Source organism: Strix aluco, chromosome 1, assembly GCF_031877795.1.
Source record: "Strix aluco isolate bStrAlu1 chromosome 1, bStrAlu1.hap1, whole genome shotgun sequence".
Lineage (NCBI taxonomy): Eukaryota > Metazoa > Chordata > Aves > Strigiformes > Strigidae > Strix > Strix aluco.
The window spans coordinates 86,583,109-86,609,095 of record NC_133931.1 but is presented as its reverse complement, the minus strand read 5'-3'; positions in this window follow the sequence as shown (position 1 = coordinate 86,609,095).

The window sequence follows — 25,987 nt, the reverse complement described above, 5'->3', positions numbered from 1 at the left end:
TGAAGGCTTGAGTTAGAGGCAAAAACACTGTGAGGCACAGCCTGAAAATTAAGCTGAGTCCAAGGTTGAGGTTTAGGGGAACAATAGCAGCAACCTGCCAGGAAGATGTAAGTTGGTTAACCAGCTAACATTTATTCTACAGTTTAGCTGCACAGTCTAGGTAAGGGAGAAATTAAGCAAAAAGCCATCTGTGAGAGCACTGGTTTGTTGACTAGAGGCATTAAAAGAAGTAGGGGAATTAGAGAAAGCTGCTTCTGGAATCAGGAAAGTTTACAATAGAATAATAAAACAACAACAAAAAAGCCCTAGTACCTTTACATTTTTTCCAATATGATGCACTGTTTGCTTAAACTGAAAGGTGTGTAGGTGAGCTCTAGTTTTTTAAAAGATAGCCTGGTTGATCCCCTCCAGTAAAACTTCTCTTTTCACATTTATTTTTAGTCTTTGCTTTTTCAATTTCTAACTGAAAAACTCCAATGGAATAACATTACATATGGATAGAATAAGGTCTTGATCTGGAAAATATGACAAATTTTATGCAATAAGCAGCAGTATAATTTATGACAAAATCCTAATGCTCCAGGTATATGTGTCAGTAAATGCTGGGTCAATGGTACCAGTAAAATAACATCTGCATTATTTCTGCTGCTCTTGATAAATCGACAAGCTGGATTTATTTAAAGCATTATATGTTTAAGTGGCCTATCCATTAGCAGGTACTGCAGATGACTTCACTGCTCACTGTTCCAAATGGTAGTACACAAAGTTATACCTTTTCTACCTATGCTCATGTAAGGACATATAAGCTGAATAAAATATGTGATATTCAGGGCCGGTCAGTCAGAGGCGACAGACTAGTTGCAACCCTGGATCTAAAGACCTCTAATTTTCTATAGATTTGTGTCACATGTTTACAGGCTTTTGTGTCTCAGAAAGGCTTCAGCTATGAAGGAAGCTTCTCCCTAGGTTACATCTTTGTAGAAGGGCATGCTGTTCAATTTTGTGGATTCTCTCTTATCTATTAACACTATGTCCTCAAGTTGCAACCTTTCCTTTACTCAGCTGTCCAATTTAACAAAATGTTAAAGAGAGCTATTTCCAATATATTGGCATTCTTGAAAAATGTTGAATTTCTCCAGTGAGTTCAAAAGGTAGAGAAAACACTGCTCAAGCATACTTAAAAATGTACAGATAGAGATCACATTGTCCTTGTATTTAGAGAAACAAAAGCTAAGCACATACACACAGAGACTGAAAAGCCACCCTCAAAATCCCACAGTGCTTAAAATTTATGCTTGCAGTAATATTTGAATAGAATCATTGATAAACAACATTTAAAAGTTTAAAACTGGCTGCAGGCAAAACCTTTCATCTTAATTTATAATAATAAAAATACTATAGAAGGAAAATGTCTATTGGAAAACAATAAACTGATAAATTGCTTTCATGGTTATTTAAATACTGAAGTGAAATTTACTATTCAGTAAGCCTGAAAAACCTACTTACTACTGACTACTGGTCATCTGGCAGGACTAGGCAGGGTGCCTTGAAGGCTGCTCGTGCTGCTGTTTGTGGTTGGTCCTTTCAGTTTGTATAGCATCTGCAGGCTCTGCTGCCAGTTCTGCTGGGGCTTTGCCTAACATGCAGGCTGCTGCTGGGAAGCACTGACTGCCAGACCGGGATGCTTAAGCTGAGGGACAGTGGATAGACATAGCCACTGTCAAAGCAGTTAGTGAAGAGAAGCACACAGGGGCCTGCCATTGCTGCTGCTTTTTCATGTGAACACCCACAGTGCTATCAAGGGTAACCCAGATTGCATCAAGAGTGCTTCAGAGCTCAAGGGATAAGGTGAAAGATAAGGGGGTCAGGTGATGTCTCTGTCCTTCCAGAAAGGGGGAAAGTGTCCAGCAGAAGTGGCCTCATTCAGTAGGTCAACATATGCCTGATGTCACAAGCAGGGCTTTGGCTTCTACGATCCCAAGACCCTCTGTTATCAATAAGCACTACTGTGTAGGGATGGGATATCTGACAGCGGGACAGGACTGTCTTTGCAAACAAACTTGTTAATGTACTCAGGAATATTTTAAACTGTGCATGTAGCATAGCGTTGCCATAACCTGAAGAGAAGTAAGAGCACAAGGGGCAAAATAAATGTGTCTCAGCAGCACATTCTCTTAAAGTGTAAGGGCACTTTAAGAGACATGGGGTATGACTTGGGGCCCATACCAAATACCTGTATACAAATGGATGTAGTATAGAAACAAGCAGGAGGAAACAGAAGCCCAAGCAAAGATGCAGAGCTATAACATCACTGGAATTACAGAGACATGATGGGATAGCTCTGTAGACTGGAGTGCTGCAGTGGATGGATAGAGCTGGGAAGGCAAGGAGGAGGTTGTGCTTTATGTCAAGGAGTGGCTCAAATGTAAAAAACTTTGCCTTGAGGACAGAGAAAAATCAGTAGAGGACTAGTGGGTAGGAGTTAAGAATCAGAAGACAGACTAGCACAGGTGATGTAACAGGTGTCTGCTAGAGACCATCTGATCAAGAAGAGGAGGTGGATGAAGCCTTCTTTAGACAGCTGGAGAAAACCTCACAGTCACAAGCCCCAGTACTCATGGGAGGCTTTAATCACCCCAGTATCTGCTGGAAGGGCACTCCAGCTGGTGCAAGCAATACAGACCTTCTGAATGTCTTCAAGAGAATTTTTGATACAGGTAATCAATCTAGTGACTAGAGAAGGTGCTCTGTTGGACCTGCTACTCACAAACAAGGAAGAAACAGTGAATGAAGTCAAGGGCACGCTTGACTACCATGACCATGAGACCAGAGTTTAAAGTCCTGAGAGGTATAAGCAAGACAAACAGCAGAATTACAACCTTAGACTTCAGAAGAGCAGATATGGGTCTATTCAAGAACCTATTTGGTACAATCCCATGAGAAATTGTCCTGGAGGGAAAGAGACTATGTTGTGGTTTAAGCCCAGAGGGCAACTGAGCACGACTCAGCTGCTCGCTCGCTCCTTCCCTCCCCTCCCCCCGCCCCTGTGGAAGGGGGAGGAGAAAATATAACAAAAGGCTTGGAGATCAAGATAAGGATAGAGAGGGATGATTCATCAGATATGGTCATGGGCAAAAGACAGACTCAACTTGGGAAGAAAGAACATCAGTTTAATTTGAACACCACCACCAATACTAATTTACCAACCAAACAGAGCAAGACAGTGAGAAATACAACCACATCTTAAAAACACCTTCCCCCTGCCCTTCCCTTCTTCCCAGGCTCAACTTTGCTCCCAATTTCTCTACCTTCTCCCCTCCAGTGACACAGGGGGGCAGGGGATGGGGTTCATCACCTGTTGTTTCTGCTGTTCCTTCCTCCTTAGGGGGAAGATTCCTCACACTCTTCCCTTGCTCCAGCATGGGGTCGCTCCCATGGAAGACAGTTCTCCACAAATTTCTCTGAAGTGAGTCCTTCCGGCAGGCTGCAGCTCTCCTGAACTTCTCCAGCATGGGTCCCTTCTGTGGGCTGCAGTCCTGCCAGCAACAGACTGCTCCAGTGCGGGCTTCCCTCAGAGTCCTGGCCTTTTTTGGGTGCAACCACCTGCTCCAGTGTGAGGTCCTCCATGGGCTGCAGGTGGGCATCTGCTCCACCGTGGACCTCCATGGGCTGCAGGGGCACAGCCTGACCTCTCACCACAGGCTGCGGGGGAGTCTCTGCTGCAGTGCACCTTCCCCCCCCACCCTTCTCCTCCTCCTCCTCCTCCTTTCCTCAGCTGACCTAGGTGTTTACATAGGTGTTTCCCTCACTCCCATCCCTCTATCTGCTGCAGGTTCCCCTTCTTAAATATGTTATCACAGAGTCACTACCAGTTGCTAATTGGTTCAGCCTTGGCCAGAGACTGGTCTGACTTGGAGTCGGGGAAGCTTCCAGCAGCTTCTGACAGGAGCCACCTCTGTAGCCTCTCCCCTGCTACCAAAAGCCCACCACACACAAACCCAATACAGGCTAGGAGACCTGGCTGATTTTCAAGATCATCCTCAGAGCACAAGGATTAATTTTACAGAACTGTACAATTCCACTTCTGAAAATCCAATAGGGTCATTTTTTTTTAACCTGGAAATAGGAACAGGACTTGTTTCTCTAATCCATCATACCTATTCAATATTTTTCATGACTTCATAAGAAAGCACAAAACTTCTATTCCTTTATTACAGTTCAAAGCCTTTTGCTAGTGATATTAGGGAAATTAATTAATCCTTTCATTTGTTATACCCGTCATGTAGTATAATGTCTGTCCTACTTCATATTTAAATTTCTTGAGATCATACCAGACCATCTGAAACCATGTAAATTCAACAATAAAAATGGAAGTCTTCATGAGGTTAATATGCTAACTACTAAAATAGTATTTTTTAATAGAAGCAAAACAGGGTAAACAGCCACAGATACATGCTAAGCTTAGTAATTGTTTGACTTTTACATTAAAAAAATAGATTTGGTTTGTTATTTATGACCTGATTTTTATGTTAACAAGCCCTCCTTCCTTATTTTCTTGTTTTTGGATTGGGGGGGGGGGGTGTTAATGCTGCTAGTGTGAGGTCATTTTGGCTTTTTAAGGTCTAACAAATCAATCTTTAGTGTGAGAAAGGTGTATTCTTACAGTGGATAACAATTCCAGTTCTAATACTTTCCCTCAAAGTATTTATTTCCAATATTTTGAAGACAATAGCATTTATTTCTTTAACTCCATTCCTACAGTTTAAATATCTTAACAGGCTAAAGAAGATACTTGATCTGCTGAAAGATTTTACTGTAGGATGGAACAAGACAATTTTACACCTGACTGTTTAGGAAAAGAATCTACATAAAAGATCTCTGTAACCGAGGCACCCTAATCCCAAGCAGTTGTCATCTTTAACTTCATTTTCCCTTCAATAAAAAGACCATTAGTAAACCCAAAGATATTATAACCTAGCACTTCTGTTAGAGCTTTGCTCACTCACTTTTACAATCAGAAAGCAATCATAACAGAGAGCCAGACATTTGATATTTTACTTACATCACATAAAGCTAGGCAAGCAAGTACAGAAGTTTGAATATGTTCTCATAATAAGGAGTGAGATATTAGCTGGTATATTTTGCTCTTGTAAAGTCTTTTACTCAGCAAGTATCTATTGATATTCTCTACTCCTTTTATCAGTAATTGGAGATAATTATGTGTTTTAAGAATAAGCCTGTTCCAAGGGTGAGGTTCTACACAGATTATTTAATAGTACATTGAAGCTCCGTAAGCCTTTAGTAACCTAGCCCAAGACCTGACATACAGGATCTCTTATCCAGTGTGTAATCAGGCCTAATGCTTAAAATCTGTTCCATGCATACTGATGCATCTATTGCAAGCAAAATTAGCCTTTTGTAAAATGTTAACAGTCAATTGCTTCTTTATTAAAACTGCAATTATATAAACCCAGAACACAGATAAACAACAAGAACATGCCTGGTAAGATTTGTAATGCCTAAAATTGTGCCAGGTTTTCTAAGGTTCACAGGCATATAAGAACGCTTGAGCTAACATATGAATGGAAAAGAATATATTAAAAAAACCCAAACCTCTGTCATATGCATGTTCATTATTTTAAAACATTAATGATCATTCTGAGTTTACTGTAAGTTTTCATGATAAATACTTCTCCTGGCAATCTTCCTGCCACTCTCACTTGTGACCTAATCTTTATGCATTTTTCCTGATCATGCAACCAGACGTAAGTAGTTTGTAAAGTTGCTACTGCCAAGAACAATGGTATTTGAATGCTCCAGAATATGTATGTATGTATGTATGTATGTATGTATGTATCTCTATCTATCTATATCTATCTATCTATCTTTTCAACTATACATCTGAATTTACAATCTGCCTCTGAACACTACTTTCTATGCTATTTTACAGAAAGTCTGGACAAGGAAAAAGGCAGGACAAGGCTTCTCAACGGAAATAATACCTTTTATTAAAACAGCAAATATAGCTGGAAAAATCAGACAAGTTTTCAGGAACTCTAATTCTTCCTTAGGTCTAAAATAGATTCAGATTTCAAACCTAGGTACCTACTGAGAATCATAGGTTAATAGAGGTTTAGAGGAATATGCATTCTTTAGATCATCATCTGAAAGAAAAGATACTTGATATACCTATGACTGTTAGAAAAGGCCTGGGGGAGAACAGAAGAGAGAGAGGGAAGGAGATGGAGAGAAGATAAGTCGTTATCTCTTTGGGGAGAGAAAGTAGTTCATAAACTGTGGAACACAAAGAGATTAATGGGTTTGCGATTCAATGAGGACTGTGACAATCTGTTACAAAACCATTATCTTTACTGAAGTTGTGGGTTCTGGTATCCGGTAGAGTTATGAATTTTGATTCCAAGGTTTATTTTTGTAAGGAATTTTGGTTCCCCTGAGAATCAGGACAAAGAGATCAGAGATTAAACTGTTCTGAAAAACTTCCTGGAAGTTGAGTGGGTTTTATTCTTCACTGACTATCTGTCAGGATACATTCACATAGATAGTGATGGCTTAATTTTACCTATATAGTTGTTCTGAGATTACCTGGTTCACAAAATGAAGGGTATTGGATTTCTAGAAGTACAGGTGTAGGAGTGTGACAGTTCTGTTGTAAATGGTATTTACTGTCATCTTGTCACTGTGGTAAGTTTATGCATCTCCTGCAGCAACATCCTGGGTTGTTTCAGTTGTTTCAGGCATTTGTAGCGGTAGGCATGTAAATATTTGATCTAAATGGCTAAATAAAACCATTTAAACAGTGATTCAGCCATTGATTATTATTAGGAATAGATTATTCAGTTCATAAATTTTAATAAAACCCAATTTGTAACTTGCCATCTTTTCTAAATCACAGTCTCTGCAAAGGAAACAGCATTTGATTGAAGCAAAAGAACCCCAGACCACCAAACAACACCAAATACAAAAAAAACCCCAAACCATAAAACCCCCCAGGGCTCTATTTTGTTAAAACAGACTTTTTCTGCTAGAATATAGATAAAGGAGACATCTATTAGAAATACAGACTAATTTTTACTAGAAGATAAACTATTACATGAAAAGTATAAAAAAGTAAAGAAACTTTTAAAAGTTTCTTTATAATCCTTTAAAAAGGTTATTTAACATTTCCCATTTTTAGACTAAACTAAAAAGTTTATTTAAAGGATAGGACAGCAATACTATCTTTTATAAATATTGCTGACATTTTATATTAGAGGTTTTGTTATCATTTGCTGAAAAGTAAATTTAGACCTTAGAGATGAATTTTCAGTCTATCTAGGACAGCCTTATTACAGAAACTAAACAATTAGATGCTATAAGAGAGAAACGTAAAGGAACTACATAGGTGGGTACACGCATGTGTAAACAACAAAAACTCTGAAAAACTTTTCTGACCACAGCTATAAAATTTGCAACAAGGATCTAGCATTGGGAGCAGATTAGCCTCTTTGAGGAACATGTGTTTTACCATCCCTGTGGAAATCCATGTGAATTCAGTCAGCATATAAACCCTTCATGCTCAGCAGATACTTTTCAGAGCTTAACAAAGAAAACTGCTGAAGCACATGGGACATCCTTAACAGAGTGACTCAGCCTATGTCAGCCTAAATCTGGAAGGACAGCATTGAAGTTCCCTGTAACAACTTTTCGTGGTCTGTGGAGATTGAAGTAAAACATAAAAATAGTCTAAATAACTTCCTTGCCTGCATCCAGGAAGTAATAGAAAGGTAAGTATTAATTATGACACAGAAGGAATGATACAGATGTCTGAACAGAAAACCTAATGCTATTTTAGATGCTACAGGGTGATGCTATTCAGATGTTCTTGATGTTCAGCTACCATTTGAGAAGAGCATGTCTCCTGTAGGTCCTGTTTTGTATCTGCCAGTCTCATGCAGGTATGTTAGATACCGCAGAACGTCTAAAAGGGTATGTTTAGACACCTGAAACTCTCCCGGAATCTTATAAAAGTAGAAACCAGAAGAATGGGGAAGGGATTCTAGAAATGGGAGGAAAGGTACACAACTAAAAATTTTTGAAACTATAGCCAATTATTTCAGAGTGCACTAAAAACAGACGAGTTGGAGTGCAGTGACAAACACTGGGAAATCAGAGGGATGAACTGGGAGACTGGGCAAAGGACAGAAGGCTACCAGTACAGAATTAAAAAAAAAAAAAAAAAAAAGAAAAAAAAAAAAGAAAAAAAAAAAGAAAAAAAAAAAAGAAAATAGTGGGAAGAAGAGGACAGGTTCTAGATTTCAGTAAGATTCTGGGGAAAAAGATTGTGATTAAGAGCCCATAAGAAAAAAAAAGGAAAAAATGAGAACCAACAACATGCTGAGCAGCATGCAAGACAGAGCGAAGCTAAGGAGCCTGAGGTTAACAAGATGGGTAAGATACAAGAAGTCAAAGGTCTGAACTGTAGGGCAAACTTAGTAATTGGGCAGCAGTATGTAGGGGAGTTTCACAGCGAAATTTGAAAACAGTGGGAAAGAGACTGACTGCAAATTATGTGTTGCGAGACAGGAGTTGAGGAGAGAGAAATTTAAGAGAATACCAACTGTGAAGCTTAAAGGTGCTATGCAGAAGGGCCTCTCTCTGTGACCTGAAGTGGAGCACAGGTGTTCCTGAACCTTAACACTTCTCTGCTGTACAAAATCATGTGCAAAATACATTCATATGGAATATAAACCCCTGGTCTTCTAATAGAGGTATCCTTATGGAAGAATAAATGTACTGCTCTCAATTTCTCCTTTAGCTAATGTAGCAGACCTCAAGATTGCAGTCCTGTTGATAAACCATAAGACTGATCTAGATGAAGCCAATGGCCCAACTAAGCCCAGTCTTTCTTCAGCAGTGCTCAAAACCAGATACCTATGGAGAAGCATAAAAGCAGGATAAAAATGCATCAAAGCCTTCTTGGAATAATATTCCTGATTTTCACAGTTCGCAGTTCTGTGACTTCCTGAACTGCAGATAGTGTATTTCAATTTAATAACCTGGATTCCATGAACTTGTCCAACTACTCCTTGAGCTTATGTAAGGTATCAGCATTCACAAGATTGTAAAATCTGGAAGTTCCACAACTGAATTATACTACTAATGAATAATCAAGTCCCATTGTTTGTCTTGCATCTCACATCTACTAGTTTTATCCCCTTTTCCTAATTATTGTACTGGAAGAAGTAGTGAGGAGCCCATACCTATCCACTATCTCCATGCCAATTGTGATTTTATACATCTCTGTCTCATCTACTCTCAGTTTGTTTTCAGCCTGTAGAGCTGTCCAGTAACCTCCCTGTAGAGAGGCCATTCTGTGTCTTTGATTATCATGGTTCTTCTTTGAAGTTTTTCTAGCTCTAGTTTTTCATTTTTTATTAGATTGGGGACCTATCTGGCCACAGCAGTCAGAATGCAAGTGAACCATGGATTTATCGATGGCATAATAGTGTTTTCTCTTTTGCTCCTTGCTTCTTTCTTAAAAATTGCTAGCAGTTTACTTATTTTCTGGACCACTACTGATCAAAGAAATGAATTTTTCATAAAATATCTATTATATCTAGAAGACCTAGTTCCTGAAAGAAAACAATAGTCAAAGTTGATAATTTCTATTTAACTGCTTTTTCCATGTGTCATTTAAAAATTATCTGTATTGAGAAAACACTGAAATAGCATGGGAAGTTTACTCAGTGTATAAGTTCCTTCCATAATCCATCATAGTTTATTCTTGTCTTTGGCATCTTGAATACCATAGTATCACTCGAAAATTTACTCACATCCTTCAGTCTATTCTTCTAAATCATTTATGAAAATGCTGAAAAACAGAGGTCGCAACAGGAACAGTGCGATCACTATTAAAACCAGCTTTTTTAGCTCAACAGTTCTGCTGTATATTCTTATGAAAGGTAGGCTTGTTTCCTTACTTCTTTTTTCTTTTTAAAGCTGTTTTGCAGTGCTCACTCAAGAAAAGAGCTAGGGACATTCATCTCAGATAGTTCCAGCAACGCCCCATGGCTAAAATGCACCTATGGGATTTCCATTACTAGTTGAAAACTCTAAATCAAAGAGACACAAAAATAACATCATATAATTTCCAGTGGGCTTTGCTGAGCAAGGCAGGACTGTGGAGACCTGGAGACTGACCTGGCTGTAGCATCAGTGGGACAGGGGCTGACACCCCCAGGGGGCTGACATGGGATCTTGGGCTGTGGACACTGTGGGGAGAGCCCTGGAGGTCTGGGCAGGGGCAATCAGGGCTGGTGGTGCCCTAACGGCCATGACACTAAGCATCTGAAGGGAGCTGCTAGGCATGACCCAATGAAGCCCACATCATTTGTGGAATCGCAGCTGGAGGCAGGTGAGACTATCTTAGAGCATATAAGAAAGTGTAAGATATCTAATTTTTGGCAACAATCACTCTTGCATATCTAAGGTCATATCTCCTCCCCAAGCACAGCAACTCCTCACAGAGTCACAGAATCACAGAATCATCTAGGTTGGAAAAGACCTTGAAGATCATCTCGTCCAACCATTCACCTAACATTGACAGTTCCCAACTACACCATATCCATCAGCGCTATGTCGACTACTCTTAAACACCTCCAGGGATGGGGACTCCACCACCTCCCTGGGCAGCCCATTCTAACGCCTAACAACCCGTTCTGTAAAGAAATGCTTCCTAATATCTAGTCTAAACCTTCCCTGGAGCAACTTGAGGCCATTACCTCTTGTCTTATCACTTATTACTTGGTTAAAGAGACTCATCCCCAGCTCTTTGCAACCTCCTTTCAGGTAGTTGTGGAGGGCAATGAGGTTTCCCCTCAGCCTCCTCTTCTCCACACTAAACAACCCCAGTTCCCTCAGCCGCTCCTCGTACGACATGTGCTCCAGACCCTTCACCAGCTTCGTTGCCCTTCTCTGGACACGCTCAAGTAATTCCATGTCCTTTTTGTAGTGAGGGGCCCATAACTGAACACAGTAATCGAGGTGTGGCCTCACCAGTGCCGAGTACAGGGGTAAGATCACTTCCCTGTCCCTGCTGGCCACGCTATTTCTGATACAAGCCAGGATACCATTGGCCTTCTTGGCCACCTGGGCACACTGTTGGCTCATGTTCAGCCGGCTGTCAATCAACACCCTCACGTCCCTCTCTGACTGGCAGCTCTCCAGCCACTCCTCCCCAAGCCTGTAGCGCTGCTGGGGGTTGTTGTGAATGAAGTGCAGCACCCGGCATTTGGCCTTATTGAAACTCCTACAGTTGGCCTTAGCCCATCACTCCAGCCTGTCCAGGTCTCTCTGCAGAGCCTCCCTACCCTCGAGCAGATCAACACTCCCACCCAACTTGGTGTCATCTGCAAACTTACTGAGGGTGCACTCGATCCCCTCGTCTAGATCATCAATAAAGATGTTAAACAGGAGTGGCCCCAAAACCGAGCCCTGGGGGACACCACTCATGACCGGCTGCCAACCAGATTTAACTCCGTTCACCACAACTCTTTGGGCCCGGCCATCCAGGCAGTTTTTTACCCAGCAAAGCGTGTGCCCATCCAAGCCTCGAGCAGCCAGTTTCGCCAGGAGAATGCTGTGGGAAACGGTGTCAAAGGCCTTACTAAAGTCAAAGTAGACAACATCCACAGCCTTTCCCTCATCCAATAAGCAGGTCAGTCTGTCGTAGAAGGAGATCAGGTTTGTTAAGCAGGACCTGCCTTTCATAAACCCATGCTGACTGGGCCTGATCATCTGGTTGTCCTGCATGTGTTGTGTGATGGTACTCAGGATGAGCTGCTCCATCAGCTTCCCGGGCACCGACGTCAAGCTGTAATTTCCCCGATCATCCTTCCGACCCTTCTTATAGATGGGCGTCACATTGGCCAATTTCCAATCTGTCGGGACTTCCCCGGTCAGCCAGGACTGCTGGTAAATGATGGAAAGCAGCTCTGCGAGCACCCCAGCCAGCTCCTTCAGCACCCTCGGGTGTATCCCATCCGGTCCCATAGACTTGTGTGTGTCTATGTGATGCAGTAGGTCACTGACTATCTCCTCCTGGAATGCGGGGGGGGTCATTCTCCCAGTCTCTGTCTTCTGGCTGAGGAGGCTGGATTCCCTCAGTACAACTAGTCTTGCTATTAAAGACTGAGGCAAAGAAGGCATTAAGCACCTCAGCCTTTTTCTTATCACTGGTTGCCTTGTTTCCTGCGTCTACAAGGGGATGGAGACTCTCCCTGGTCTCTCTTTTGCTGTTGACATACTTATAGAAACATTTCTTGTTATCCTTGATTGCTGAAGGAGATTAATTTCCAGCTGGGCTTTAGACCTCCTGATTTCTGCCCTGCATAGCCTCACAGCATCTTTGTAATCATTGTGAGTGGCTAGCCCCTTCTTCCAAAGGCTGTAAACTTTCCTTTTCTCCCTGAGTTGCAGCCAAAGCTCCCTGTTTAGCCAGGGTGGTCTTCTCTGTCGCCAGCTTCTCTTACAGCACCTGGGGACTGCCTGCTCCTGAGCCATTAACACTTCCTTCTTGAAGAGCGCTCAGCCTTCCTGGACCCTTATACCCCTCAGGACCGTCTCCCAAGGGATCCTGTCAAGCAGGTGCCCAAACAAGACAAAGTCAGCCCTTTGGAAGTCCAGGATGGCAGTTCTGCTTCCCTCTCTCCTAGCCTCTCTAAGAATAGAGAACTCTATTATTTCATGATCATTGTGCCAAAGGATTAAAATGGTTTCTTGTCCAGGAGACATATGTCCTGTATGTATTCCCCATTCTAAAAATACTGTAAAACTGACTCCTTTCTTCACCTGCAATAAACACTAGTATTACCTTTTGAAGATAACTTTGTTAAACTGGATGGGAACCAGCACTGGGAAAAAAAAAATTTACTCATATTAAGGAGAAAATATTCTTAACTTACTCATACCAAACCCAATACCCTTCACATATTTAAGGCCCAGTTCAGTGATGATTCTTTCTGTCTTTATAATTTCAACAGTTAGGTCCAAGCTGTTTTAATTATAGTGAGTTAAATGTTGTTTTCTATATAAAGGGAGACTTTCGCATATTCCTTGTGCTCAAAAGCAGCCGACATACTAAAATTACAGTATTAGCACAAAAAAGTGTTGCCCACAAAGTGAATTTCAAAATTACTTCAAGTAAAAATATAGGGGCAGGAAGCGTTAGGCAATTTTAGATGTGGTAGTCATTGCTATTTCTGCATTCATTCATTCCCAGTTTTGGATTCCAAAGAATTTAACAACTTATCATCTTTTTTTTAAACTTTTATAAAATCTAGCCAATGTCAGTAATGAAGATATTCTACTCAGTCCTGAAGACATTTCAGAACTTTTTCACTGCATCTGTAGCATGAGAAGAAAGAGAGATTCCAGGAGAATCTGGAAATCTCACTTGACAAAACTCCAAAACTTGGTTATTTGTTGTCAAAAATTTTGTTTCAGTCATTTTTAACTTAACTAACTTTAGCTTACGAAGAAATATAGTGGCTCTGAAAGGGTATATTTCTGAAAACTATTTGTTAAAATAAGCAGAACTTGTATAGATGCCTTCTGATTAGAAATGCTGTTTAGATTCTCAAACTGCTTACCTATGCCTGTCAGAAAATTAAGAAAGATAAATGCATGTCTCTAGAACTGAATACAGAGGTAAATAAGTAGAACTCAGCTGAATTAATATCCTAAATTTTCTGCAATGATTAATATTTTTTAATTATTCAGTTGTAATGATTTCTTTAATATAGATTGCGTTTTTCAACCAAATTCTACTCTCTACAATTTTACTCTGAGCTTTATTTGCACAGCACATTTTATATAAATATATATATACACACATTTATATTCAGAATAAAGAATGCAAAATTAAATTATTAAGAAATTTTGTCTGAAGAGTTCTGTTCCAACAGCTAAAACAGGAAACCAAAGGAAAACTCTTTGGTCAAACTATCTCCTTTAATGAAAAGCATTTCAAAATGAGATACCAGAAGTGCATTTTCTAAAAATTTATTCAATGGAGCAGGATGGCAGAGATGTAAAATCACACCATATGACAGCATATTTTCAAGTACATTTCTGTCACGTTCTTAATGACTTAAATTTCATCAATTAGATTGGGTCAACAGCAGAAGAGATACAAAATCAGTTACTTCATTCCATATATGAATATGTCTGTATGGAACTAATCTATTAGGTTTTAAAATTAAAAAGTACCCCCTTGCCAAATAATAGGTAAGTATATACCTTTGAAAGTTATTTAAACAGGCATATCCCAAACATTCACAATAACCTTTAAAGCATAATGCTTACTTTGAACAAACTATCTGAATTATGTTTAGTTGCCCTCTGAAGATTATTTTCATTCTCTTCAAACAGCCTCCTGAATTTTCTCTTTGACATGCAGAATAATGACTGCAAAATTGAGTTTTTAAGTAGCTTAGTTTATAGTGGCTCTGTATGTGCAGATAAAATAGAAGACCAATGTAAAACCCATCAATAATAATATTGACTTATTTTTGAAACATTCTACACATTGAATATTTTGGAGTATTTGCAAAATAAGATATTAACAATGAAATTTCAATGAAGTTCAAAAAGGTATCTGGATTATCTGATTTTTACAAAGCTCTTATTAGAAGGAAATTAATGCATACAACGATGCTGCAATTCAACATTAAAGTAATTTTGGAATGACGTGCACTGTATCATTAATTTTTGTTTTCAAGGATTTAATTCTTGCAGAGACAGTATGCTTGGTTTATAGCATTTGAAAATGAAAATAAGAGCTTATTTTGATCAACTCTGTTTTAAATACTGTTAATATTGTTAGTCTAACAGACATAGCTGCCCATAGGTTAACACTTTAACCTGGTATACTATGTAAAAAATCACTGCTTCCTGTAGTATTGTAAGAACTTATCAATAGTTCACAATCAACAAGTAACTTTACAATATCCTTAATGCTAAACATTTAGAAATTTCATAAAGTCCAGATTTTGAAGCATGCCTGGAGTTAGATACTATATCCACACAGTCACATTATTTTCCCCTGTAACTGGTGTGTGAAGGTTTGAAATCAGTACATCAATCTTGTTCCTCATTTCTAAGGTATGTAGTATGAGGTCAATATGAAGAGAAGGGATACAGTTAAGGAAGAGCCAATATTGTATTAGACAGTGTATTGGGTCTGTCTGAGATAGAGTTCATTTTCCCCATAGCAGGCCTCACAGTGCTGTGCTTTGTGTTGGTAGCTAGAAAGATGCTGGTAACACACCAGTGTTCTGGCTACTGCAGAGCAGTGCTCACACAGCATCAAGGCTGTCTCTCCAACATTCCTCCCTCACCCAATAGGCTGGGGGTGGGCAAGATCTTGGATGGGGACACAGCCAGGACAGCTGACCCAAAGCGACCAAAGGGATACTCCATACCATATGACGTCTGCTCAGCAATAAAAGCCAAGACAAAGGATAAGGCGGGGGAAGGTTCGTCTTCTGGAGCAACTGTTATACATACTGAAACCCTACTTCCTGGGAAGTGGCTGAATATTGCCTGCTGATGGGAAGTAGAGAACAAATCTTTTGTTTTCCTTTGCTTCCACACACAACCTTTGTTTTTGCTTTCTTAAACTCCCTTTATCTTGACCCATGAGGGTTTTTTTCCATCTTATTTTCTCTCCCCTGTTCCTGCTAAAGAGAGGGAGTGATAGAGTGGCTTGGTGGGCATCTGACATACAACCGAGGTCAACCCACCACAGACAACTAAACCTTTTCAGAGATGTTTTGGAAGATAAGCCTCATGTTTGCCATCAGAAGACAAAATGACAATCACTCTTCAGGAAAACAAGATATTTAATTATGGACCCTTCAGATAAACAGGATATGCCATCTTTTGTGCTTGAGTAGGTGAGCCTACAGTTTGATAGCCAGTAACTCAGGGAAGAATATAAGTAGTCAAGTTTTACTTACTTGAAGATCCACAAAACTTATAAATATGTTGAAATAATGAATAAGCTTCCCCATGCCAGGGCCCATAAAAATTAATCTGCCTCAACATCTACTGTCCTACTTTTTTGATTTCTAAATTACGGATGATCACCAAGATTCTATATGCTATTTTAATACAACTTAATTAACACTTTTGCTATACATTCTTATCCATTGGGTATACACTGATTTATGGATGAAACAATATTTTTAAGCTGGAGCCTAAATGACATTCTGAAGAACAGAGATCACAGGTATATGAAATGAGCTGTAAAGAATGCTGAAGAATGTTCTTAATGGAGTGGCTGTCAAGTTATTTCTAATTAAAATAAATAAATGAAGTAAAATATTCCCATATATCCCAAATCAAATATGCAAGATAGAAGACTGATCCACAGTGATAATTATCTCACTATTTCAGGGCCCAACACCTAAACATAATGAGATGAAACCAAGTTTGTGAAAATTTTTACTAGATATTATTTAAAAAATTGCTACTGTTAAGGTCAAACTACTTCCAAGGTGATTTCCTAAGATTAGGTGACATTCACAGCTCTTCCACAGACAACAGTCATGCAATAATAAAGACACAAATCTACTCTCTTAAACCTAGTAGATTTTCTTCATCTCTCCTCTCTGATATAGCTAGAGACAATAGAGAATATGCTAGCAAAAGAAACCAAAGTACCTGTAAGTTATATTAAAATAAATTACACTGACCACACATACTTTTAGTTTTTGTACAATAAGTATTTCTGAGACAGAAGAAACAGTCTTTCAAGATTTTATCTATACAGCAAAAGCTCTGCTGAGCATTAAACAAGATGATGAGATTTTCAATATGCAAAAACACACTGCCAGGTAAATATTTCTTGCTGATTAAAGTGTTTCTTATAAATTAAATTCAGATTCCAAGAGCTCTGTTTTATTTCTTTCCATTAAATTTAATTTGCATTGAGGTTTATTGGCTATTGTTAAGAGGTTGCTGAAGCTTAATCTAGAATGAGATAATCATGTCATCAGAGGATAAAATAATGATATGCAGTATACGTGTGGCACTATAAAGAATAGAAAAGAGCAACTGAGTGCCAAATTATTAAAGACTTCTAAAATTATATCCAAGATAACAGCATAGCATCTGAATTAGTGTAGTGTTTTCTAGTCGTTACCAAGGCATCTACATAAAACAGCAAAAAACACTATTTAAGTATTAGGAGAAAATATCATAGTGTGAATAATAATTATGTCTGACATCTATGGTTTACATAAACAGAAATGGCTAATAGTGTGTGGTTCAGAAAAAAAAGGGCATATTTAACTGGACAGTTTTGAGTCTTTTTTTGTAAGAATACAAATGAAGTATCATAGACATTTATATTCAATTAATTATTATTTTCACCAAAAAAAAGCATGGATTAAAAAAGCAAAGTTCACAAAAAAATACAGCTTCTGGTATGAATACTAACAGGTAAAAATTATACTTATAGCAATAACAAATATAAAAGTGAAATGACAGGAAATCTGAATTATTTCTGTGGTGACAGAGTTACAGCCCAACATCCAGATTTTTTTTTTTTTTTAAATCTGCAAAGCTTTTTAAATTACATAAATGTTAAAAAGGTTTCTATCCAGACCACTCTATTTAAAGCTGAAAAGCACATCATGAAAAGTACTGTTCAGTGAAATACTAAAACTAACCACAACTAATAAGCTGTGAACATTTAACTCTTCCCCCTCACCCTTACCCCCTTCTCAGTCACTTTGGTGCCTGATTTTTATAGATAGCAATAGCACTTACATAGCAGTGGAATCTTAAATTCACCTAAATGATTTCTTGCTAAATCATTTAGGTTTTGTAGGTCAAAACCAACAATACAGACTGCAGAACAGTAGTTTAATAAGCTTGCAGTCACACAGTCACGCCACTTACCAAGTAGCCTTGATCCAGAACCACGGTACATAATTTTTTTGCCAGATATATTCTATACTTCCATCCAGATTTTTTGTATAAATTGGACTCATTTTTCATATGTAGTAGCATTGAGCTGTGTGTATGGCATTCATTTCTGTACTTCTTAAGGTGCTAACAATGCTTTATACAGTACTTCCAGGCACCATGCACACAAAGGAAAGAACAAGCAGAGGAAGGGAGCGGAGGCGGGGTATGATGCCTGGTTAACAAGCCCAGGCTTGCTTCTGCAACTCAGCGAAAGAGGACAGTTCAACCAGGAAATTCACAATGCCCTCAGTCTGTCGGCTGGTCTGAAGCTTTCTCTCAGCCTGCCTTATAACCATGGGTATGTAAGCCATTGCACACCTGGATATTAAGTTTAGTCCATTATAGTGCATTAGTGGATTTTCTGTCCTTTTGACCTTGTACTACTGAAATGACCTGGATAATTGTACTACTGGCTTGTTTTAGTTACTCTATTGTTATTTAGAGATAATTTGTTTATTCCTAAAGCTGTTAGTCTGATGTCTACATCCAAAAGTTATAGCTTGTCAGGGTCACGTTAAGTCCTTACTTCTCTTCAGGATGCCCCAGGGAAAGCACAGGAGTTCTAACCACTTGAATTTAATTTTCTAAAGATTAATTATTAATTTAATGGTGCCACTGTTTACAGTAAGCTATGCTTCCAGTTTTCCTTCTGAAGTCCACAGAAAACTCATGAGTGTATATATTTTATTAAGACAGAATAGATAGTACGATGTATAAAGCTTAATTTGAATATAGCTACAGGTGAAGTCATCCATCTAGGAACAAGACACATAGACCAGATCTACAGTTTAAGTAATATAAATGTGACTTTGAAAACATGAGGGTGGAAGGTGTTCATGAATAATTGAACAGATCTTCTCAGTGACATGTTCTGGTCAAGCAGCTGATATTGTTCATATTGCTAGGCAAAGAAATGCAGTCTTGGAACAATGTTGAAATAATACAGCAAGAAGCAGGAGTAAGAGTTTGTGCAATTTACACATTTGATATGTAAATACGGAAGCACTGTCACCAGTTTCAGTATTCAGACTTCAAAAGGATGTTAAAATATTCAAAAGGGTTTAGAAAAGAGACATAATTATTTGAAGTGTGGAGAAAAAAAAAATTTTGTGCACTGAAAAATTTAAAACATTCAATACACTGAATTTATCCAGGAGAAGGAAAATCTGTATATGAGAATCTATTGGAGGCATTTCTGATACTAAAAAAACTGATATATTTTGAAAAAAAATGCATAACAAGATCTTGTGACGGAGAAGGTGCAACCAGAAAAATTGATGTGCTTACATTTTCTCTTACTAACAATAAAAACAAAGAACACCTTATACCTTGCTTAACCTTGTATCTTCCTTACTTAAAACAATTTAATTTTGTATCTTTTTTTAAAAGGTTTTTCACTCAAGCAAATATTGGACACCATGTGAACATTCTTAAGTTTAGTCCTACAAAATGTTTTATACATAAGAAAGATTAGACAGTTAGTGATTCTTCTGGCTTCATTTTGCAAACGAAGAGTGTTATAGAAAGTTTTTGAAATGGAAATAAAACCAGAGTAGCCAGTTCAAAACGTAAAGATGTTTTTTTCCCCAAGGATACAGGTTCAGGTCAAAATTCTTAAAAGGATTACAAACAGGCATCACTAGGTAACAAAAGTGATAATTAAAAAAAAAATATATTAATCTAGATGTTACTTGGAAGACATGAAAGAGACAAACTCCTGCATTTTTCCATAGGATATAATATTCCAAAATATTTTGATACTATCTCATGTTTTCAATGTGGTTTTTTAAAATGTGTTTGTTATTATATGGTATATAATATAGTCATGGTATATAACTTAGGCATTTTGAAAATATTTTTTTTATAATTTCCTATCAAAAGAAACAACAAAATCCATTTTAATGAAAAGTTTTGATTTATTCAAATCTCTACTTTTGAGTGGAAAAAGACTGTGATTTTAAGCAAAAATAGCTTTTGTTAGTTGTGATTAAAATTGTACGTTTTCAGACATTTGTCATTTCAAGTCATTTATTTATATGCTCAGATATTCCAACTATATTAGTACCTCTACCTGACAATGGAGAAGCACATGTCTTCATTTATTGGTCAGAACACACTGTTACTCGTAACAGTTGCCTTTATTTCTACAAAATATAGAATAGAAGGCAATGATGAGGGCCTTCAAAACGGAGGTTTGGAAGATAATTCACATTCGGCCATGTTCAAAGAAGACTGTACTCCTTATTATGCCATTTAGCTCAGTTTGAGTAAATTAACTTAATTGTGACTGGACAACTGGAAGTAGAATTTGAGTTAAGAGCATTAATTAAAAGTGAGTGTAATTCAACACTGCAAGACTGAAGTCAACTTTAGGTACTTATGGAGAATACTATCCAGTAGGAACAATGCATTAAACTTTATACATGCCTATTGTCTAACAACCTCCACACCAGAGACTTGGTGTAAGTATTATTCAACTGCATCACTTCACTATGATTGTGAAATTGACTTGTACATCCCAAAAAATAAGATAACTTCCCCCTCCACTCCAGGAAATAACTTTAACTTATAGGGTCTTTAACTGGTATTACCGAAGATCTTCAAATTTATCACTATTATTCAAGTAAGAAGTGTAACTTTTATTTTTCACCTTGGTAAAATTTCCTAATAACATTTATGAAAAAGAGTGTGCCAAACTTTTGTTCTATGCTCTCTGCAAATTTCTACAATCATTTGAAGAATGAAAGTGCTGAATCTTTTACCTTTGGGTAAGTACATTGTTTTTCTTTTAGAACTGTTGGAATTATAGAGAAGAAAAATAATCAAATTCAACTTCTAAGATATTAAAAATTAGAAATGCCTTATATTCAAGGCTCTAAGATGACATTATGGGCTTATGGAAGCATCTGCTTCTTTGAAATTTTCTCTTTTGTTTTGCTTGTTCTTAGTTCTGAAACAACAGAAAGGCAGCAGGTAAAACACCCAAGTCATTATTTAAATATATATGAATAACAGTAGCTGCAGCTCAAATTTTATTGAATCATGGAATGATAGCACACTGACACAGAAATTAAGTTGCAATACCCTGGGAAGGTAAATCTGAATCACCCGAAGAAGATGATGTGTAGCTCAGACTCTCATTTCTGTTTCTAGCATGTTGCAGTCACAAATACGGCCTGTGAGTGCCTCCTAAACAGATAACTCGTTACAACATGGTGAGCATTCTGCTACAAGATACACAGGAGCTCTTCAACATATTTTTAATTTTATTTTTGAATGGAGATCAATCATTTACTTCAAGCGGTATGCATGTAGGAGTGTTCTGTGGATCTCAGCTGTTATTTAATGCATTGCAGGCTTGAATCTACAAGCTGTAAAAACTGGAAATAAAAGATGTGAAAAATCTGTAAAAAAAAAAAAAAGAAATCTGTAAAATCTGGTCTGAAAAAAAGGCTATCAAAACATTCATGTCCTAAATTACCAAAAACTAAGTATTTCTGTCATCTCCTGACAGCACTCCTGGAGCTCTGTGAAAACATAATTGTACCAGATGTAAAGCAGATGAAATATGTATTTTCATCAATTTAACAGAATAAAGAATAAAAATGTAATAATTTCTACTCATTTTGTTTCCTAGCGTTGATCAAAGCCAGTAACTACTTGCCAAAAAAAAGAGCAAGACACATGATTTTGTTCATCCTACATACTTTTTTCACATTAGGGAATATTTCTGCAACTCTTACTTTCAAGGGATGAAATCACATTAGTTCAGTTCATACCATAGCCTTACTATAAATAACTAGAAAGTCAAGGTCCATTTTTGTAGTTAATTTTATAGTTAATATTTTGTGTTTTCATTTCAATGCTAACAATATGAAATGGTATGTGGCCTATCTTCTGCTTCTGGGATGTGATTATGATTGTTCTTAGTTTTAGGTTGTTTCTTCACTAACTATAAAATACAGATGGCTTCATTCTGAAACTTATTTTGATGCTGAAAGCGAAGAAAAAGGCAGAGATGCTCAGTGAAAGGAGTGGTACAGAGTTAAATCTTATAGTCCCATACAAAAATATTCTCAGATGAGTATGCTAAGATGCAGTTAGATCTGGCAATTATCTTCTCTATTCTCAGTGCTGTCTGCTGTTGCTAAAACCTAACTGCCAATAGACATTTGTAATACACATGGACCTGTACACATGGATCTCATGATCTCTATTTCTGGATAGTCTGTTCAAAAAAAACCCACAATGCACGGGAATTTAAGAGAGAAATACAGCAGCTTATGAAACCTAGAAGGAGAAGATCATGAATAGATATAATAACGTAGGCAAAAAAAATTCTGTAACCAATAAATACTGTAAGAAAATGGAATGATTGAAGATATCTGTGCATTTTGCAACAGATCTTGGTAAAAACATAAGTTCTTTTGAACATTTCCTACTAAACTCCTTGCTTACAGATCATGTAGAACAATCAGTAAATCATGGTTTGAATAGTAATTCCTGGTGTGAATATCCCCTCATTACTCTGTTAATTTTGAGTAGCAAAAAGAATCACTGCAATAAACAAGACCTATACATGCTTGTACCTTCTTGGACACAGATATCAAGACTTGTAATGCAGAAAACCAGAGACATTTGCTATGCTTTTTAAGCCTACAGCAGTCAACAATGAAAGTTTTTGTAATAATACTTACTGACATTATTTCACAAGTTATTGGACAGAACATGAGATTAATATAAATGTGATCAATGGCAATACAGTGTCAAACCACTCCAGGTACTAGGGAACATATGTACCACGTGCACAAGTAACTTAGGAAACAAGGGAGTTTAAGACTGCCTCAGAACTATAATCCTTGTGCTAGCACATGGAAGCTATGGTAAATAAACATAGTTTTCAGAGAGAAAGTTTCTGGATCAAGTACAATGGGTTACCAAGTAACAGATTACCATAGGGAAAAAAAACAAAACAAAACCCCTGCTACACTGAAAATATAGGAGGTAATGAAGACGTCTTTCCAGTCTCTGGACCCTTTCTTATGCTTTTTAAAGAAATTATGCTGGAGAAGTGCAAAAAGAGAAAAGTAGTTCCTGATTCCTAGTTTTACTGAGCATAACGTAAGACAGGCGAGGTAAAGACAGAGACCAAAAAGGCCTGACTTATATGGAGGAGAATAATCTTTATGGCAACAAAAATAAACTTCTGCTCTCTCAAGCATAAATGAATCTCTCCAACATTGTCACTGAATGAGCTATAATGCAGCTTTATGAGGTATTTCCTCTGCAACTTATTTCAAGGCTAATGACCCTTATGTTCTGAGTTAGCAAGAGAAGGTAAGAGATTCATTACCTGCTGGGTTGTAGAAGAGCACTTTCTGAAGTCCACTCATCTGCTATCATTTTTACTAGGTTCTTTGAACTTCATATATACTCCATAAAACTACACTCAGGAAAAAGGCAGGGAAAATTTACCTGTGTACATCCCTTTTTGTGACACTAAATCCCCTACTCTGCAAAGGGAGAAGCCAATATAGCTGACTCATGCTCTGATAAAAGAGATGAAGGAAATGGTCCATGCATTCTCTCCTTGGGTGTGCTCACCCACCCTCCCCCCCCTTGAGCTCATCTGCTTTGCACCTTGTTTTTGCATGGAAAAAGAAGCTGAGTTAGGAAAGTGAACACAGCAGTGACTGTGCGCAAGTCATTTGCAATAGAAGTGTTAGATTTTTTTTTTTTCCTACAATCTCTCAGGGCCCTGTGGGGTCTAATAAGCTTTACTGGGTATGGCTAACCTCACCTGCAAGACTCCCTGTACCCCTTCACATTGATCCAGGAGCCCCATTTCAACTCACCCTGGGGACTGTCTGAACTACATCATAGGTGTGTGTGTCTCTGGCTTCTTTCTAAACTGTTTGGATTTCCTGGACTGATCCAGGACCTGGTTTGTTACTTTGCTTCACATGATACTCACTGGACTGGTGCTGGGACCTATTGCTGTCACCACCCTGCTCTTTCATCCAGCTCAGGTGCTATGGGATGGCATGGCACTGCCTGGCCTGTGCTATGGTCAGCCATGGCTCCCAGCTCCCTTCTTTTAGGGAGCAACCCTTACAGCTCCCTGACACAAACTGATCCTTTTCTTTTCCAACTTCCAAAGGTATTTTAAGTTGCTGAAAATAACAGAAAGAAGAAGGTCTGAGAGGGTAAGCTGTGTTTCCTCTGGCAGTTAGCAGCAATTCAAGGATCAAAATGGTAACTGCTGCCTTTCCTGCTGACAGGTAGTTCTTTGAAATTTAAGGTTGCAGTCAATAGAACAAAAAAAGGCATTGCAGTCTCATAACTAAGCACATCACTTCTTCCACTGGTTTAGTTTATTCCCTCAACTCCTAAGGAATACCATTGTACTTATTCTCACAAGCAGAGGACTATGTGTTCTCTATCAATAGAACTCTTACCAGCGAGAGGTGCACACACAAATAAGTTCACTTAAGCAAATAAAAATTGTCCTAAAAAACTGAAACAGGCTTATGGTTGAATAAGACCCATCCCTTGCAATCAAAGGCAACCAGATAACGAATTGGCTTTAACCTCAATAGTGAAGATGCTTACCTTTGAGGACCCGATGGGTCCTACTAGAAGGTTCTAACAAAGTTCTGCTTTGAAGTTTTAAGCTCCTATGTCCAACATCCAGATGTAATTACATGTGCTGTTTATAATCAAATTGTTTTTCCTTTTCCTTCAATGTAAAAGAAACTTGCCAGCTCCTCCTTGTTGTTTGCTTCCAAATGTAATGCATAGCAATATTCTTTCAGCCTTCATTTTGAGAATTTATAACATCCCCTTCTCATCTCTCTATTCTAAGAGTGGGTCTTTCTTCACCTGGTCATGCTAACAATTCTTTTGAGCACTTCTTGCAGCTTGAATGGCCTTGGTGAACAAGAACTACAGTATGATGGAACCTGGTGTAGTTTAATAAAATGTCATACTTTTGAAAGTGAGCAGATTATTATCTCAAGAGGTAAAATTCATAAAAACATCTTCCACTTTATTTAGGGATCACTATAGGCCATATTCTCTAGATACTACATTTTCTATCCTGTCTAGCTAGGAGAGATGAATTATTAAAAATCCTAGTTACTGAACCTGAAGATTCAGGATACATTTTTGGGGAGTTTTTTTGAGGGGAAGGAGAAGCTGGCTTGCATTTGCTGTTTATACAGGTGCAGCAAGAGCTGGTATCTTGCAGGATTGTAGGATCTGAAGAGGAAGCAGATGAAAGCAGAGCAAGAATGCATGAGAAAAGAACTGTAGAAAAGGCCAAGTGGAAGAAGTCAGAAGTTACAAGGTGTGAACAACAAGCCAAGAGCAAGGATCAGCAAAAGTAGTGTAAGTGGAAAGCTGAACATGCCAAAGGGAATTCAAGGCTATACTGCAGACATTTTGTCCCAGATGCTTTTACACAAAAGGTCAAGAAAGCCAAGTTCTTTTGTTCTACCCCACAGCTCCCCTCTTCTCACTACAGGAGCATTCTGGACTCAATAAACTTTTCTCAAGCATTACAGACAGAAAAACTGAATTCAATCTGAAAACTCTACAGAATTTCTCAAACCAGAACATAAAGAGCTGAAATGATAGTATACAATTTTTTTCCTGAATTAATATTTAAAAAATCTTTTTTCCTCATTATCACGACTAATTTTTTTCTGTTTTAAATGGTGATATATAGATGTTGTATTTGATTGAAAAATACATAGCATACACAAAGGTAAAAACAGCTTAATCCACTTTAAAGCGTGTCTTAATAAACACTTAAAGACACAACATAGTTTTTTCTGTACCTTTGATATTATGAGTTACCATGTTCAAACAATGTGTGCTCTTCAAATATCATTGTTGCAAAGTTGATCTTTTAAAGAGTGAGAAGTCCAAGTGTATCAAGTCTGGAGTA